The 18,095-nt window shown below is 37.9% G+C and overlaps 1 pseudogene; it reads right to left on the reverse strand.

The window, feature by feature from the left end:
- Positions 1-1,531: 1,531 nt before the first annotated feature.
- Positions 1,532-5,082, reverse strand: LOC138089312 (olfactory receptor 5W2-like; annotated as a pseudogene).
- Positions 5,083-18,095: the final 13,013 nt, after the last annotated feature.

Here is an 18,095-nt window from a genome sequence, read left to right on the forward strand (position 1 = left end):
ATCCTAAAGAAAATCAGGCCTGAATATTCATTGGAAGGACTGATGCTGAAGCTGAAACTCCAATACTTTGGGTAGCTGTTGGAAAGAACAGACTCATTGGAAAATACCCTGATGCTGGGAAAGATTGAAGGCAGGAGAAGAAGGGGATAACAGAGGATGAGATGGTTGGATGGCATCACCGATTCAATGGGCATGAGTTTGAGTAAGCTCCAGGAGTTGGTTATGGACAGGGAGGCCTGGTGTGCTGCAGTCCATGAGGTTGCAAAGAGTTGGACATGACTAAGAGACTGAACTGAACTGAACAGAACTGAATTTAGCTATCTGGGGCCAGCCTATCTTGAGAAAGCCTATTCTGTGCTTTCTCATCTTTAATCCTCTCAGGGCTCACTGACCAGGCAGCTGTATTATGACAGCTTCATGACTGCATCCTCCTTTGTTTACTGATGTGGCTGGCAATAGTTTTCATTAACAATGTCCTCTCCAATGAATTCTGGAAAATCAGGGGATGTTTGGTGATAATAAGTGAGGCAGAATGAAGAAAAACTGGGCCAATTTTTACATCAAATAACTCTTGTCCCAGATTCTCATTTTTGCCTAAGGCAAAAGAGAACAGTGCAGATGGATTTCAGGTAAAGTGAACAGACTAGAATGAAATTAAGGAAATGGTTATTATTGCTTTTTTAATAAATTTACAAAGGTTCAATTTTCTATTAGTTTTTCAGGCTAATTCATTCATCAATTCAATAAATACTTTTGAATTGCATTCCAAGGCTAAGCATTATAAATGGTAGACAACAGTGAACTAGACCGGAAGGACCAAACTTTTATGGAATATTTAGTCTAGGGAGAGAAATTTCTCATTCAGTCTTACAAATTGTTTGTTTCTAAATGTTATGATGGAACTTTGTTAGGGTGGAACAAATACATGAAAAAGATATAAACAAACCTAATTTGACCCACTAACACTCCCATCTGACTCAGCAAGTTCATTAAGCCTATTATTAAAAATAAATAAATAAATAGGAGTCTTTAGGAAGGTAAGTCAAATTGACATGGGTTGGAGTTTCTCTGTGCATGACATCTCACTGAGACTTCTCTAAGAAAAGAAAAGAGAGGTGTAATAAACCCTCTCTGCAAAACAGAAAAGTGAAAGTGAAGTCGCTCAGTCGTGTCCGACTCTTTGCGACCCCATGGAAGGTAACCTACCAGGTTCCGAGATTTTCCATGCAAGAATACTGGAGTGGGCTGCCATTTCCTTCTCCAGGGGATCTTCCCAACCCAGGGATCGAACCTGGGTCTTCTGCATTGCAGATAGATGCTCTACCGTCTGAACCACTAGAGTGATCCTATTACTACTCTTCCTTAGTTTGGAGAGTTTAGTGTAATGACTGTTCCCTAAACTGATTTAGGTGAAAGTGTAAGTAGTGGAAAATATTCAGAAACTGTACTAGTAAGACTACAAGAATCTATGTAAAAGTACCTGCGCTTCTTCTCTTAGAATCTTTAAATAGTTAAGGTTTACAGTATTGTATCACCCAGAACATAATTTAATGTTGATTGTTTTTTTTAGGGCAACTTTAACATGCTTATTCCTTAAGCTATAGTTCAGTGGGTTTAACATGGGGATGATGACTGTGTAAAAGACAGAGGCTGTTTTGTCTGTGTCCATGGAATAACTGGAGCTGGGTCTGAAATACATGAACAGGAGTGTACCATGAAATATAGCCACAGCAGTTAAGTGTGAGGCACATGTAGAGAACGCTTTGTGTCTTGCCTCTGCTGAGTTCATCCTAAGGATGGTTGCTATGATGTAGCTGTAGGAGAGGAGGACAGTGATAATGCTTGTCCCCACAACACACCTACTGGATATGAACAGCATTATCTCATTGATGGATGTATCTGAGTATGAGAGGGCTAGTAAGGGTGGGATGTCACAGAAAAAATTATTGGTGATATTGGAATTGCAGAGTGACAACTGAAATGTACAACACGTGTGGATTGCCAAATCAACCAAGCCTACAATGTAGGCAATAACCACAAGCTAGGTACAGATTTCCCTGGACATGGTAATTGTATAAAGAAGTGGATTGCAAATGGCCTCATAACGGTCATAAGCCATGACAGCCAACATGAGACATTCCACATCTGCAAAGGCTCCAAAAAAGTACATCTGGATGGCATATACATCATACGGAATCCTTTTTTGCTCAGATAAGAAATCAGCCAGCATCTTGGGAGAGATAGTAGAAGAACAGCAGATGTCACAGAGGGACAGATTGCTCAGGAAATAATACATGGGTGTGTGCAGTCTGGGGTCCCTCTTGATCAGCAGGACCATCCCGACACTGGCAACCACAGTTATGTAGTAAATCAGCAGGAAGAGCACAAACAGCCCCTGCTGCACATCTTGTCTACCAGAAAGTCCTAAGGATATGAAGTCAGTAAACACAGTGCAGTCCTCAGCAGTCGTCCCTCACACAGGGAAATTCCTATTTATGAAAAAGGAAATGGAAGTGAAGGGTTAATATCATCTTACTGTATTAATTGCTAAATTGCTATTTGTTTCTATATTTCAGTAATTAAAAGAAGAGATAAATAATGCTAAGATGCCTTGAAGTTAAATTGACCCTTTGGGAAATATTTCCAACTGGATATAACTGATAAAATGATAATAATAATGATACATTTGTAAACCACTGTAGTGTTTGCAGCACAAATTCATCTAAGCTAAATCAGGCTATTTCCACATCAATTTGTATAGAATTTATGATCATTTTTGCTACTTCAATCTAATATTAAGAAATTTGTTTTCTCAGATTGAAGCCAAGATTCTCACATTTAGTTGGTCCAGATAACCCAAGTCTTCTGACAAGATCTCCTCTTCGTTTTGTTTTGATGATGCATGGATGTGTCATATCCTGTAATAGAGAAGTATAGTTAATGAATGCTGTGGATAATGAATATATTGCTTTGCAATTTCTTCATCTTCCATGACTGTGGAGCAGGAAGAGCTATGGCAAGTTTCTGAACATAACAAGAACTCATTTCCCCATTAAACTCTCAGGTCTGTTCAACTTTAGTATATGAGATATAGACAGTTTCTGAAGACCCACTGGAGCAGAAAGGTGATAGCTTCAGGATAAGAGGGTGGAAGGGTGCCTATGTATGAAATGTTAGAGTGGAGAGGCAATTATATTCCAGGGCTGATATTCTTGCCTCTGAGAGCTGCTGCTCCATAGGGGAGATGAATCATGAAGAACTTCTTGGACCCAGTTGTAGAGATGCTGATAGCACAGATGACAGAGAGGCAAGAAGGACAGTGTGGTTTACTGTGTGGATCCTTCTGACCAAGTCTTCTCTTCTCAACATGATATATTTAACACAAGGTCAGTTATGTAAGACACATGATACAAATATTCATATGGTCACAGTCCCAGAGACAATCATGCATGAATGGTGTCCCCATCCAATTCTCCAAAAATTTTGATAGTTTCATTCTTTTAATTGATCCATATTTCTCTTGAATATCTCTGAGACCAGTCATCCTTGATTTAGGAGTCACTTGTCTTAGGGGGGCAATTGAATTTCATATCCCCTTGTTATTCTTTACCCAAACCAACTGAGTGATATACAACATCATACCCGTCCTCTTACATTCTGTGAGAGTATAAGAAAAGTGGAGTTGAACGTAGGGCTTCCCAGGTGGCTCTGAGATATAGAATCTCCCTGCCAGTGCAGGAGATGCAGAAGACATGAGTTTGATCCCTGGGTCAGGCAGACTCCCCCAGGAGGAAATGGTGACTCGCTCCAGTATTCTTGCCTGGGAAATCCCATGGACAGAGAAGCCTGGCAGGCTACAGTCCATGGGATCACAAAAGAGTTGGACTATGTATATTTATCTGTGTATATCTGAAGAATTGATATTTTCAAAGTATGGTGTTGGAGAAGGCTCTTGAGAGTCCCTTGGACTGCAATGAGGTCAAACAAGTTAATCCTAAAGGAAATCAATCCTGAATATTTGCTGGAAGGGCTGAAGCTGAAGCTCCAATACTTTGGCCACCTGATGCAAAGAGCCAACTCACTGGGAAAAAACCTGACTCATTGGAAAAGACCCTGATGCTGGGAAATATTTAGGAAAAAAAACTATAAAGGTGCAGCAGAGGATGAAATGGTTAGATAGCATCACCAACACAATTTTGTGCAAATGAATTTCAACAAACTCGAGGCGAGAATGAAAGGCTGGGAATCCTGGTGTGCTACAGTCCATCTGATTACAGAGTCAGACATGACTCAGCAACTGAGCAAATTGGAAAATAAACATTGGAAAAAGTAAGTAAAATGAAATTTTGTGTATATTTCATATCTTCCTTTGTTTATATCACATGCTTTCTCTCATAAAAGGATTAAAATCCTAAGGAAATCTCAAATATATATCAGAGAAACAACAAAGATATCAGTGCCTGTCCCAGAGCTCCTGACTTGTTTGTTGCATGCAGTTTTTTCTGTAGGAGGATTCAGCATTATCTCCTGCTTGACCTAGATTATATAATCATCTCTGTGTCTGGTCCCTTGATGGTGAACCCTTAGTCTCTTGGGAATAATTAACAAACATCATAATGTAGTTTATCATCTGGCATTTCATACAAGTAAATTTATTGTGAATGGAATAAAAATTACAGTTAAATGATATCAATGAACAAGTATTCTTTATATCCAGTTCACAAATCCCTATACAGGCACTTTATTTTCATTTGATAAATTTCAAAGCAAATGCAAAACCATTCACCCTTAGATAGTTACACAGAAACACAAGCATCCCTATAAACACATATTTGTAAAAACAGCAAATATCTGAACATATATATATATACTACCTATGGATAATTAGATTTTGTTTTCTATACCACTTGGCTTTTAATTTTTAAATAAAAATTATGTTACAGTAAATTATGTAATGACTTATACATATACATATATATATATATATACACATAACACCACTCAGTGTATATTCAATTATTAATACCATAAAACTTGTGATGTGAGAAAATTAAATATATATATTTTACCATCTTTCTGCATTTTCATATTGTGTGGATCACAGCAAACTGTGGAAAATTCTTAAAGAGACGGGAATACCATACCGTATTACCTGCCTCCAAGGAAACCTGTATGCATCTCAAGAAGCAACAGCTAGAACCAAACATAGAGCAACGGGCTATTTCAAAATTGAAAAAAGAGTTACGCCAAAGCTATATGTATCACTCTGCTTATTAAACTTATATACAGAGTACATCATGTGAAATGCTGGACTGGATGAAGCACAAGCTGGAATCAAGATTGCTGGGAGAAATATAAACAACCTCAGATATGCAGATGACACCACCCTTATGGCAGAAAGTGAGGGGAACTAAAGGGCCTTTTAATGAAGTTTAAAGAGCAAAGGGAATAAGCTGGTTTACAACACAACATTCAAAACACTAAGATCATCGCATATAATCCCATAATTTCATGGGAAATAGATGGAGGAACAATGGAGACAGTGACATACTTTATTTTCTTAGGCTACAAAATCACTGCAGGGGGTGACTGCAGCCATGCAATTAAAAGACACTGTTTTCTTGGGAGAAAAGATATGGCCAACCTAGGCAGAATATTAAAAGCAGAGACATCACTTTGCTGACAAAGGTCAGTATAGACAAAGCTATGTTTTTTCCAATAGTTATGTATGTGAGAGTTGGACCTTAAAGAAAAGCTGAGCATCAAAGAATTGATGCTTTTGAACTGTGGTGTTTGAGAAGACTCTTGAGAGCCCTTTGGATAACAAGGAAATCAACCAGTCAATCCTAAAGGAAATCAGTCCTGAATATTCATTGGAAGGGCTAATGCTGAGGTTGAAGCTCCAACATTTTGGCCACCTAATGGGAACAGATGGCTTATTGGAAATGACCCTGATTCTGGGAAAGATTGAAGGCAGGAGGAGAAGGGGACCACAGAGGACGAGATGGTTGGCTGGCATCACCGATTCAATGGACATGAGTTTGAGCAGACTCCAGGAGATGGTGGAGGACAGGGAAGCCTGGCATGCTGCAGTCCATAGTGTCACAAAGAGTTAGACATGACTTAACAACTGCACAACAACAACATAGTTTATCAAAGTCAGATATTTCTTATAATAAATTCTATGTGGGAACTTCCCTGAGGGTCCAGTGATTAAGACTCTGTACTTCCACCACAGAAGTTGAGGGTTCCAGTTGGCGCCCCGGGTGTGGGTTAAGATCCCACATACCACATGGCAGGCCAATAAATAAATAAATGGAATTAAAATCCTAAAAATAAATTAATAAATTCTATAAATGATGTTTAGAAGCAAAGATTATTAAAATAACTTAAAACTTGCAATTTTTGCTTTTTCACTTATACTCATTTTATTATCCAATTTTCACTGCATGTTATTATAGATTTGACATATTATCACATATGTCCTGACATAATAGCCTCATAATATGAAACAGAAATTGAAGCCCAGAAGGAATAATATTCTTCAATTCTGTAGACATTGTTTCTTTACTTCCATAGAAATACCTCAAAAATAGATTCCTGAATACAGCACAATGAAACACATTTGTCTTAAAATTAACTCTAAATAGTCTCTCAGATGTTACGGCTTGTTTATGTTAAAGTGACACCTGAAAACTCACAAAACAATGACATATGGATCGTAGATTTCTGGGAGAACTGATGGATCATACAAGTCCCATTTCTAAACCAAGGAGCAGTCCAGCAGTGACCGAGAGCAGAGGAGCAACTAGGAAGAGCTGTCACACTGGGAGGGCGTCTGTTTTAGTTACATCACATGGACTCGAACATAATCAATGTTGGGGTGAAGAGAACGTGATGTGGGGGACCACTTCGTTGCAGTTTCAGGAAGGAATAGTAAGTAAAGACAGTGGTGTCCCTTGACATTGTACAACCTAACAGTTTTGAGGAGGTGGTCTCTGCATTATCCATCTGTTGTAATATTTTATCACACATGTGAGTCATTGCTGTATACCTTTGAGCACAGGTTGATATTTGTTCTTTAGACACCTATAGGTGATGAATATTCTTCCCAAATGTACTATAATCATGTACATTACCTCTAAAACTTCAGTCTTAATGCAGTTAATTTAATTGTCACAGATGTATAAATGTAAAATGTGAGCAAACAAGAAAAGATGTACAAGTTTATGCATTCCAGTAACCCAGTAACTTTCATATTTTGTCTGAGCTCTAACTTGGAGTAAATACAAAACAAATGATTTTCAGTTATTTTTATGTCTTCATACTGTTTACTGTTATAGTATTTCCCCTTGGTGTCTATAAAGCTAGAATATCCTGCAGACAAAATTCAATTAAATTAATAGTTTTCAGAAAATAGATTTTTGTTACAATTATTAATGCTTTTCCTTAATGTATTCTCTTCTTTATGTGATGACCTCAATATGAAAATACCAAATGTACTTCTTTTTTTGTTTGTTTGTTTGTTTTTTTCCAAATGTACTTCTGTGGCAGATATTGACAAGAAAAATCTCAAAAACCCTATGCAATTGCTAAAAGTATTTCAGCATGTATGTATAAGATGATGATATATTTGTGGTCATTAAGAATTTATTTCCATTCTCTTTTTCTCTGTTGTGTATTTGGACGGAAGGAAGTTAATCATTGTTACCATAACCTGATTTATTTCCAGACTTATTTTTCTCAGATGCTTCTCTTTCTCTAAGAATACCATGTTTCCTCAGGCTACAGAACCCCATCTTATCTTCACAAACCTGACTGCCCTTCCAGGTCATGATGACTAATTCTCCCTAAATCTGTAACATGGATTGCAGTGCACTACTGATAATTGAATAACGTAAATTGCTTCCCGAGAATACCTTTTTGAATCGTGAGGGCATAGAAGGAGAGACTGAAGATAGAATGTAAAATGCAAGACTTTGGAGACAAACAATTGAAATAAATAATCTGTATCTAAACAAACTTCCTTGATGTCAATGATGTCCCTAAAAATAATACTGTATAGGTAACTATCTATTTAAAATTTCAAAATAAAATTTGAATTAGTAAATATTCATATGGTTTTCTATAAAGTATATCAATTCACACAGCCACTATGACTTTTCAGTGTGAATCATCTGTGTTTTCCACATCTTGTGTTAGCTGCTGAGACGTGTCCAACTCTTTTTGATTCTATGGGTTGTAGCCCACCAGGATGCTCTGTCCATGGAATTCTCCAGGCAAGGATACTAGAGTGGAGTAACATTCCCTTCTCCAGGACAACTTCCCAACACAGGGAATGAACCCGGGTCTGTTGAAGACAGATTCTTTACCATATAAGTCACCAGGGAAAACCTTCTACATCTTAGACAATACTTATTTGTTGTTGGCCTTTTCAATCCTGTGCATTGTGTAGAATATCTGATTCCCTGATGATGCAAAAAAGCTGAAAATCAACTTATATAAATATCCCTTTTAACAAAATGTCTCTTAAAGTCAAAATTCTGCATAGGTCAGTTAATTGGGTTTGATTTATGAGATTGGGCCTCCTGTAACCCATTGGACTGGAGATGTAATTTTTTCCATCCATTGGTATATATATATATATATATATATATATATATATATATATAGAGAGAGAGAGAGAGAGAGCCCCATCCCTCTGTTATACTTTTTAAATCATCCCAAATAGAAATTATTGATAGAAGCATATTGACATAGATATAGCACGTGGTAGCTGGAATGTTCAATAGTGATTATTACATTCATAACTCTCGTTTGACCAGTGGAAAATGAAGCCCAGGGAGGAAGTGATTTGTTGATGGTGACAGTTATTGTAAGTTGAGTGTTCATATAGACACAATGTTGTTTAAACTGCTTCTCCAGGTCTTAGCTTATTTTTGGTAGCTCAGATGGTAAAGCATCTGCCTACAATGTGGGAAACCCGGGTTCGATCCCTGGATTGGAAAGATCCCCTGGAGAAGGAAATAACAACCCACTTCAGTATTCTTGCCTGGAAAATCCCATAGACCCTGTAGCCTGATAGGCTACAGTCCATTTGGTCACAAAGAGTCGGATACAACTAAGCGACTTTACTTCAGAGAGGTTTTCAAGCTAAGTTAAATTTGCTGCCTCTGAAGAAAGAGACACATACTTATCAAATCAATGAGAGCTGTTACAGTTTTGATTCAACAAACTCTGCTAACTTTTCACCAGTATGAGCTCATGGCCTCTATCATTCTGTATATGACCTAACTACCATCCCTGGTTATGCTTATTTTTGGGGATACCAATTGCAGAGTAGAACGAAGGAACTGAGAGAAAATAACTAACTTAAGTTACAATCTCATTACACACGGTTCCTGAAGGAGGCCATGCAATGGGAGTCAGAGACGGTAAATGAAGCCTACAATTGTTGGGATGATACCTTGATGAGAGGCTGACAAATGACTCAGAGGAAAAAAAATAGGACTGGACAATATAAACAAAGAACTAAACTCAAAGTTGAGGTTGAGTAGTCAGAGAGAGGGTGAACTAGCAAGAGAGAAGAAAGCCTTCAGTAGTGAAAATGTATGCTGTATAATAAATTGCATCAGAGTTGCATTTATTGCAGTGGAAACTATCTTTAACAGTAGTTTTTTCAGAGGAGGGAATAAGTTAGAAGGTTGGAATCAACATAAACACACTACTATGTATAAAGTAGATAATCAACAAGGTCTTACCCTACAGTATAGGGAACTCAAGACTCTGTAATAACCTATATGGGATAATAATCTGAAAAAGAATATATACATGGATTTGTATTACAAATCACTTTTCTGTACAACTGAAACTAAGACAAAATTGTTAATCAACTCTAACCCAATATAAAGTATAAATTAAAAAGTAGAATTTTGCCAATACAGATCATTGTGAAGGTAAGGTGTGGACAATGCTGGCTTTCAGTGGGGTAGAATGGAATTGTAGCTTGCAGGTCATGAGAATCAAGTATTTTGTCCTAAATATGGAACAGGAAATGTCTTAAGTGTATGAGTTCATCACAAAAGATAGACACTGTTTCCTTTGCAGCTAAATGTGCTATTTCAACTATGGCCCTTGGGACAGGACCAGAGAATTACATAAGAAAAGTACTCTGGGATTTATTAGCCAAATCATTTCTTGGCAAGGTGCAACCAGGGAATTACATCATTAGGGTAGTTTCAAGCATTTGGACTGATTTGGGAATGGCGTGCGCAACATAGATCACTGTGAAGTAACCTCTGGGCAGCTTGGACAATGAATGAATGCAGGGTCTGGAAAAAAACCGTCCTAAGGGCAAAGACATCCAAAAATGATATGATGCTGGGATGTGAAGTGAGATCTCAAACATTGGTTGACCTGCCTCTGAAGTAGACAAAGATGGATGCTGAAGATGCCACTCAATGACCTGGTGCTCTAAATGATGTCATCTCTTTTCAGGGCTTGTCCCTGAGGGAGTTATGAAGCTCTATATGCTTGCTGAAAGTGAAAGAGGAGAGTGAAAATGTTGGCTTAAAACTCAACATTCAGAAAACTAAGGTCATGGCATCTAGTCCCATCACTTCATGGAAATAGATGGGGAAACAGTGTCAGACTTTATTTTTTTGGGCTCCAAAATCACTGCAGATGGTAATTGCAGCCATGAAATTAAAAGATGCTTACTCCTTGGAAGGAAAATTATGACCAACCTACACAGCATTTTCAAAAGCAGAGACATTACTTTGCCAACAAAGATCCGTCTAGTCAAGGCTATGGTTTTTCCAGTGGTCATGTACGGATGTGAGATTTGGACTGTGAAGAAAGCTGGGCACCAAAGAATTGATGCTTTTGAACTGTGGTGTTAGAGAAGACTCTTGAGAGTCCCTTGCACTGCAAGGAAATCCAACCAGTCCATCCTACAGGAGATCAGTCCTGGGTGTTCTTTGGAAGGGCTGATGCTAAAGCTGAAACTCCAATGCTTTGGCCACCTCATGCAAAGAGTTGACTCATTGCAAAAGACCCTGATCATGGGAGGGACTGGGGGCAGGAGGAGAAGGGGACCACAGAGGATGAGATGGCTGGATGTTATCACCAACTCGATGGACATGAGTTTGAGTGAACTCCGGGAGTTGGTGATGGACAGGGAGGCCTGGCATACTGTGATCCAAGGGGTCAAAAAGAGTCGGACATGACTGAGTGACTGAACTGAACTGAACTGATGTAAAACAGATAGTGTGTGGGAGCCTGCTGTACACCACAGGGAGCTCAATGTGGTGCCTTGTGGTGACCTAGAGGGGTGTGGTGCCAAAATGTAGGGTGAGAGGGAAAGGACATATGCACACATATGGCTGATTTGTTCCATTGCACAGCAGAGCTAACATAACATTGCAAAGCAACTGTACCCCACTTTAAAAAAAAAAAAATCCAGATTAAATACTCACCTCTCTCATATCTTAATCATTATGTTAAAACAAAAATAAACAGAAACAAATGCAAAAATTCCTGGTTTCCTTATCATCTGTAAAGGTATTGATACAGTGTCATTAGATAAATAGTTGAAGGAACAAAGTAAAGTTTACCTTTTTTTCCTTAAACATACAGTGGGTAGATGGTAAAAAAAAAAAAAAAAAAAATCCATCTGCCATGAAGGAGACAAGGGTTCAATCCCTGGTTAGAAAGATCTCCTGAAGAAGGAAATCCAGTATTTTCACCTGGAGAATTACATGGGCAGAAGAACCTCGTGGGCTACACTCCATAGGCTCAGCAAAAGTCAGACACTACTGAGTGACTAAAACCTCAGCATCTTAAATGCGAATGATGGCCAGATAATCCAATTTTACATAACACAAATAAACTTATTTTTAATAGGCATGATGATCTTTAATAGGTTTTTAACAAAGTACATAGAATGTGGAAGGGGTTTGGACAATATTTAAGAGGTACTGATATATAAAATATACTGAGAAAAAAATCCATTATTTAAGATTATGAAAGAAAATAGGTTTTGGCCACAGCAATCAAACCAGAAAAAGAAATAAAAGGAATCCAAATTGGAAAAGAAGAAGTAAAACTCTCACTGTTTGCAGATGACATGATCATCTACATAGAAAACCCTAAAGACTCCACTAGAAAATTACTAGAGCTAATCAATGAATATATTAAAGTTGCTGGATATAAAATCAACACACAGAAATCCCTTGCATTCCTATACACTAATAATGAGAAAACAGAAAAAGAAATTAAGGAAACAATTCCATTCACCATTGCAATGAAAAAAAAAAAAAACTTAGGAATATATCTACTGAAAGAAACTAAAGACCTACATATAGAAAACTATAAAACACTGGGGAAATAAATCAAAGAGGACACTAATACACGGAGATTATTACCATGTTCATGGATCAGAAGAATCAATATAGTGAACATGATTATACTACCCAAAGCAATCTATAGATTCAATGCAATCCCTATCAAGCTACCAGCAGTATTTTTCACAGAGTTAGAACAAATGATTTCACAATTTGTATGGAAATACAAAAAACCTCGAATAGCCAAAGCAAACTTGAGAAAGAAGAATGAACTGGAGGAATCAACCTGCCTGACTTCAGGCTCTACTACAAAGCCACAGTCATCAAGACAGTATGGTACTGGCACAAAGACAGAAATATAGATCAATGGAACAAAATAGCCCAGAGATAAATCCACATACCTATGGAGACCTTATCTTCCACAAAGGAGGCAAGAATATACAATGGAATAAAGACAATGTCTTTAACAAGTGGTACTGGGAAAACTGGTCAACCACTTGTAAAAGAATGAAACTAGAATACTTTCTAACACCATACACAAAAATAAACTGAAAATGTATTAAAGGTCTAAACATAAGACTAGAAACTATAAAATTCCTAGAGGAGAACATAGGCAAAACACTCTGTGACATAAATCACAGCAGGGTCCTCTATGACCCACCTCCCAGAATACTGGAAACAAAAACAAAAATAAACAAATGGGACCTAATTAAAATCAAAAGCTTCTGCACAACAACAGAAACTATGAGCAAGGTGAAAAGAGAGCCTTCGGAATGGGAGAAAATAATAGCAAATGAAGCAACTGACAAACAACTAATCTCAAAAATATACAAGCAACTTATGCAGCTCAACTCCAGAAAAATAGACGACCCAATCAAAAAATGGGCCAAAGAACTAAATAGACATTTCCCAAAGAAGACATACAGATGGCTAACAAACACATGAAAAGAAGCTTAACATCACTCATTGTCAGAGAAATGCAAATCAAAACCATAATAAGGTACCATTTCACACCAGACAGAATGGCTGTGATCCAAAAGTCTACAAGCAATAAAGGCTGGAGAGGGTGTAGAGAAAAGGGAAACCTCTTACACTGTTGGTGGGAATGCAAATTAGTACAGCCACTATGGACAACAGTGTGGAGATTCCTTAAAAAACTGCAAATAGAACTGCCTTATGACCCAGCAATCCCACTGCTGGGCATACACACCAAGGAAACCAGAACTGAAAGAGACACATGTACTGAAGTGTTCATTGCAGCACTGTTTATAATAGCCAGGACATGGAAGCAACCTAGATGTCCATCAACAGATGAATGGATAAGAAAGCAGTGGTACATATACACAATGGAGTATTATTCAGCCATTAAAAACAATGCATTTGAATCAGTTCTAATGAGGTGGATGAAACTGGAGCTGATTATACAGAGTGAAGTAAGCCAGAAAGAAAAACACCAATACAGTATACTAACTCATATATATGGAATTTAGAAAGATGGGAATGATAACCCTGTATGCAAGACAGCAAAAGAGACACAGATGTATAGAACAGTCTTTTGGACTTTGTGGGAAAGGAAGAGCGTGGGATGATTTGGGAGAATGGCATTGAAACATATATAATATAATATAAGAAAATAAACACCAGTCTCGGTTCGATGCAGGATACAGGATGCTTGGGGCTGGTGCACTGGGATGATCCAGAGGGATGGTATTGGGAGGGAGGTGGGAGGGGGGTTTAGGATTGGGAACACATGTACACCCGTGGCGGATTCTTGTTGATGTATGACAAAAGCAATACAATATTGTAAATAATTAGCCTTCAATTAAAATAAATAAATTTAAATTAAAAAAAAAAAAAGAATGAAAATAGGTGGGTCATGGAGAAAGCAAGAGAATTTCCAAAAAAATATCTGCTTCCGCTTCACTGGCTGTGCTGCCATCTTTGACTGTGTGGATCACAAAAGTCTGTGGAAAAAATCTTAGAAGTGATGGTGTTTTGCCAAAAGTTTTCACTTTCGTCTCAGGGTCAAAGGATTTGTTAACAAAGTAAGCCACTCATTATACACAAATACATAATGCAGATATTTATTAAAGAATTATATAGCTTACTTCCAGAATACTAACATTAATAGAGCAGAGAATACATCACCAAATTGGGTTTTGACCAACATCCAGACTTAAACAGCGCTGGGAAGTCCCATGTCATGGACATCTGGAGTCCCAACTGGGAAAAGGTCCCAGGCAGTATCTCCACTCTGCTCTGTGGGCGAGACTTCAAAGACTGTTCTGGTTTTGATTTATAATCCCAGGACAGATTCAAATGGATATATCCATCAATCTGGGACCAAATTGCAAGCCTGGTTTCAAGATAATGTCGTTGGCTTTTCCATGGAAAACTTGGAATATGGCAAATCCCGGGGCTTGGTTGACAAGTCCCCCTCCAAGGGCTCAGCTATCTCAGGATTCCTCCCCCACCTTATCTATGATGCTGCCAGTCTTGCACTCACAGCAGTCAATCCCAGTCACTCCCAGTGAGGGCAGTGCCAAGAGGGTTAGAAGAAAGGTCACAGGCCTGCTCTGCTTTGTCTCTGAAGCCTAAACAAGACTATTTGTTTACTTTCTTTAACAGATGGGAGAACCAGATCACTCTACCTTTCTGTTGAGAAAACTGCATGTGAGTCCAGAACCAACAGTTAGAACCAGACATAGAACAAATGACTGGTTCAAAATTGGGAAAGGTATATGACAAGGCTGTATATTGTCATCCTGTTTATTTAACTTATATGCAGAATACAGCATAAGAAATACTGGGCTGGATGAATCACTAGCTGGAATCAAAATTTCCAGGAGAAATATCAACAACCTTAATTGTGCAGATGATACCACTCTGATGGCAGAAAGTGAAGAGGAACTAAAGAGCTTCTTAATGAAGGTGAAAGAAGAGAATGAAAAAGCTGGCTTACAACTCAACATTCAAAACACTAAGATCATGGCATCTGATCCCAACGTTTCATGGCAAATTTTGTTGTTCACTCACTAAGTTATGTCTAACTCTTTGAAGCCCCATAGACTGCAGCACACCAGGCTTCCCTGTCTGTCATCCTCTCCCAGAGTTTTCTCAAAATCATGTCTATTGAGTCAGCAATGCCATCTCATTCTCTGTTGCACCCTTTTCCTCCTGCCTTCAGTTCCCAAATTCAAGGTTCCAGATATTTGGCCCTTTGGATTAGGTAACCAACATATTGGAGCTTCAGCTTCAGCATCAGTCTTTCCAATGAATATTCAGGGTTGATTTCTTTTAGGATTGACTGGTTTGATCTCCTCACTGTTCAAGGAACTTTCAAGAGTCTTTTCCAGCACCACAGTTCAAAAATATCCATTCTTTGGACTAAGCCTTCTTTATGGTACAATTCTAACCTCTGTACATTACATGGAAAAGCCATATTTTGACTACATAGACCTTTGTTGGAAAAGTGATGTTGCTGCTTTTCAATACTCTAAGATTGTCATAGTTTTTCTTTCAAGGGGCAACTATCTTTTAATTTCATGACAGCAGTCACCATCCACAGTGGTTTTGAGACCCAATAAAATAAAATCTGTCAGTTTCCATTTTCTCTCCCATCTGCTATGATCTTAGTTTTTTGAATGTTGATTTTTCAGCTTTTTTTTTTTTTTCACCCTCTTCTTTCACCTTCATCAAGAGGCTCTTTAGTTCCTCGTTACTTTCTGCCATTAAGGTGATATCATCTGCATCTTCGAGGTTGTTGATATTTTTGCCAGCAATCTCGATTTCAGATTATGATTTATCCATCCCAGCATTTCACATGATGTACTCTGCATATAAGTTAAATAAGTGTGGTGACAATATACAGCCTTGACACACTCCTTTCCCAATTTCGAACCAATCCATTGTTCTATGTCTGGCTCTAACTGTTGCTTCTTGATCTGCATACAAATTTCTCAGGAGGCAGGTAAGGTGATCTGCTATTTCCATCTCTTTAAGAATTTTCCACAGTTTGTTGTGCTCCACACAGTCAAAGGCTTTACTGTAGTCATTTAACCAGAAGTCTATGTTTTTTGTTTTTTGTTTTTTTCTGAAATTCTCTAGCTTTTCCTGTGATGAATCAGATGTTGGGAATTCAATTTCTGATTCCCCTGCATATTCTAAATCTAGCTTGTACATCTGGACACTCTGTTCATGTACTGATGAAACCTAGGTGAAAAATTTTTAACATCACCTTGCTAGCATGTGAAATAAGTGCAGTTGTGTGGCAATTTGAACATTCTCTGGCATTGCCCTTCTTTGGGATTGGAATGTAAACTGACCTTCATGACAAATAGAAGGAGATAAAGTGGAAGCAATGACAGATTTTATTTTCCAGGGCTCCAAAATCACTGGGGACAGTGACTGCAGCCATGAAATAAAGAGATGCTTTTTCTTTGGAAGGAAAGTGATGACAAACCTGGACAAAGTATTAGAAAGCAGAGACATCACTTTGTTGATAAAGACCTGTGTAGTCTAAGCTATGGATTTTCAAGTTGTCATGTATGGATGTGAGAGTTAGACCATAAAGAAGGCTGAGTTCTTTTGAACTGTGGTTGGAAAATACTCTTGGGAGTCCCTTGGATAGCAAGGAGATCAAAACAGTTAACACTAAAGGAAATCAACTATGAATATTCATTCAGACTGATGCTGAAGCTGAGGCTTCAATACTTTGCCAACTTGATGCAAAGAACTGACTCATTGTAAAAAACACTGGTGCTGGGAAAGATTGTAAGCAGAAGGAGAAGGCAATGACAAAGGATGACATGGTTAGACAGTATCATTCACTAAACAGACATGGATTTGAGCAAACTCTAAAAGATAGTAGAGGACAGAGGATCCTGGCATGCTGTACTTCTTGGGGTTCCAAACACGACTTAGCCACTGAGCAACAAGGACAACAAATAAAATATATTTCTTCTTGTTTAAACTTTGTGTGATAAGTCATTGATGACAAACAACTTGCTGAAATTTTCATTTTAAAATGTTGTTTCAGTCTTATGGTATTTGAGGTACATAACATACAACACATCATGTACACTGAAGGGATATATAATGTTAGGGAAAAGGATCTGAGGAAAAACCTTGTAGATCTCATTACTGTGTTTCCAGACTCTGAAAAGTGTGTTTGCAGAATTCTTTCTTGACAGCAACATAAAGTAAAGTAAACATTCCTGATGACTTGACATAGTGTTATGTTTGTTTGTTTGCTTTTAATAAATGGGTAAATAAGCAGTTAACTTAAATAAATTAATGGAATAAATATAACCTAACATTCAGATCTTTATGATGACTACTACTAAAATTCTGTTTAGAATAAAGTTCCAGTACATGTCATAGATACAAAGAGCCAATATCAATCATTGCAAATATAGTCAATTCTAAACATTACCTTGTGTTTGTTTCTTATTTTCCTATATACCAATACTTGATAACTTTCTCTTTCATTTAAAAGATAGCAATTGAGATTTTTCTTTCTTTAATATTAACTGAGATAATGGCTCACTGGTAAGTGAAGTCGCTCAGTTGTGTCTGAGTCTTTACGATTCCATGGATTGTAGTCTACCAGGCTTCTCTCTGTCCATGGGATTTTCCAGGCAAGAGTACTGGAGTGGGTTGCCATTTCCTTCTCCATGGGATCTTCCTGACCCAGAAATCTAACTAGGGTCTCCTGCACTGCAAGTGGATTTTTTACCAGCTAAGATAACC

The sequence above is a fragment of the Capricornis sumatraensis genome, chromosome 12 (assembly GCF_032405125.1).
Source record: "Capricornis sumatraensis isolate serow.1 chromosome 12, serow.2, whole genome shotgun sequence".
NCBI classification, from domain to species: domain Eukaryota; kingdom Metazoa; phylum Chordata; class Mammalia; order Artiodactyla; family Bovidae; genus Capricornis; species Capricornis sumatraensis.